Source organism: Arachis hypogaea, chromosome 16 (assembly GCF_003086295.3).
Source record: "Arachis hypogaea cultivar Tifrunner chromosome 16, arahy.Tifrunner.gnm2.J5K5, whole genome shotgun sequence".
Taxonomy (NCBI): Eukaryota; Viridiplantae; Streptophyta; class Magnoliopsida; order Fabales; family Fabaceae; genus Arachis; species Arachis hypogaea.
The window spans coordinates 4,282,016-4,283,485 of NC_092051.1; the positions used below are offsets into that span (position 1 = coordinate 4,282,016).

General features: G+C 43.6%; 1 non-coding gene across 1 annotated transcript; it reads right to left on the reverse strand.

Annotated features, from left to right (window-relative positions):
- Positions 1-234: 234 nt before the first annotated feature.
- Positions 235-338, reverse strand: LOC112760112 (small nucleolar RNA R71). Its single transcript, XR_003180565.1, has one exon. It is a non-coding gene; the product is annotated as a small nucleolar RNA R71 (small nucleolar RNA).
- Between the last annotated feature and the right edge of the window lie 1,132 nt (positions 339-1,470).

Genomic DNA, 1,470 nt, shown 5'->3' on the forward strand with positions numbered 1-1,470 from the left:
GGAGGAGGTGTTCAAGAAGACCCCAACCAACATCTAACCACCTTCCTGAGGATATGTGACACAGTGAAGTCTAATGGTGTTCATCTTGACACCTATAGACTGCTCCTGTTTCCATTCTCACTTAGGGACAAAGCAGCCAAGTGGCTGGAATCTTTCCCAAGAGAAAGCTTGACAACTTGGGAAGACGTGGTGAACAAATTCTTAGCGAGATTTTACCCTCCTCAACGAATCAATAGGCTGAGAGCTGAGGTCCAAACTTTCAGGCAACAAGATGGTGAGACTCTATATGAAGCATGGGAGAGGTTCAAGGACTTAACAAGGAGGTGTCCACCTGACATGTTCAACAAATGGGTGCAGCTGCACATCTTCTATGAAGGGCTCTCTTATGAGTCAAAGAAGGCCGTAGACCATTCATCAGGAGGATCTTTGAATAAGAAGAAGACTATTGAGGAAGCCATAGATGTAATTGAAACAGTAGAAGAGAACGACTACTTCTATGCTTCCGAAAGAGGGAACACAAGAGGAGTAATGGAGCTAAACAATGTAGACGCTCTATTGGCCCAAAACAAGCTCATTACCCAGCAACTGGCTGACCTCACCAAGAAGATGGAGAGGAACCAAGTAGCAGCAATCTCAACCTCATCAACAACCCAAGAAGGAGTGAATGAAGAAGCAGAGGGGAGTCAGGAGCAAGTCAACTACATTGGGAATGCACCAAGGCAAAACTATGATCCATACTCCAAGACCTACAACCCTGGATGGAGAAACCACCCAAACTTTGGGTGAGGAAGTCAGCAAGATCAAAACCAAGACCAGAGACGTCACAATTCCAACAACAATGCAGCTTACCAACAATTCACACAAAGGACATCCCAACACCCTCACAACAATACTTCCCCAAACGCATATCAAAACCAAAACAGCACATCTGCTCCAAATCACCCATCAATTGATGACAAGCTCTCTAAGATTGAAGCCTTACTTGAAGGAATATGCCAAGAGATTCAAGAAAATAAGGTGTTCAAAGAGGAGGTGCGAGCCAATATTAAGAACCAGGGAGAGACCATTAGGAAGCTGGAATTCCAGGTGGGATATTTAGCTGAGAAAATTCCCAAACCTACTGATAGCTTCCCAAGTGACACGGAGAAAAACCCCAAAGGAGAAGCAAAGAAAGTGAGATGGGAAGATTTCAAAATGGTCACTACAAGTGATCAAGAGACTAAAGACAAGCAAAACACAGTTTTCAAACAATCTGAAGACAACTCAACAAAGAAGGAGGATAAAGATCACCAAGAACCGGAAATATCACAACAAGAGCTGCTGAAGCTCTATGCACCCTTCCCTCAACTGCTCAATGGTGCTGTGGGAAAAAGAATATACTCAAGGTTCCTAGACTTATTTGCATCTCTGCATGTGAACATACCATTCATCAAGGCAATTCAACAAATGCCTGCATTCATCAAATACATG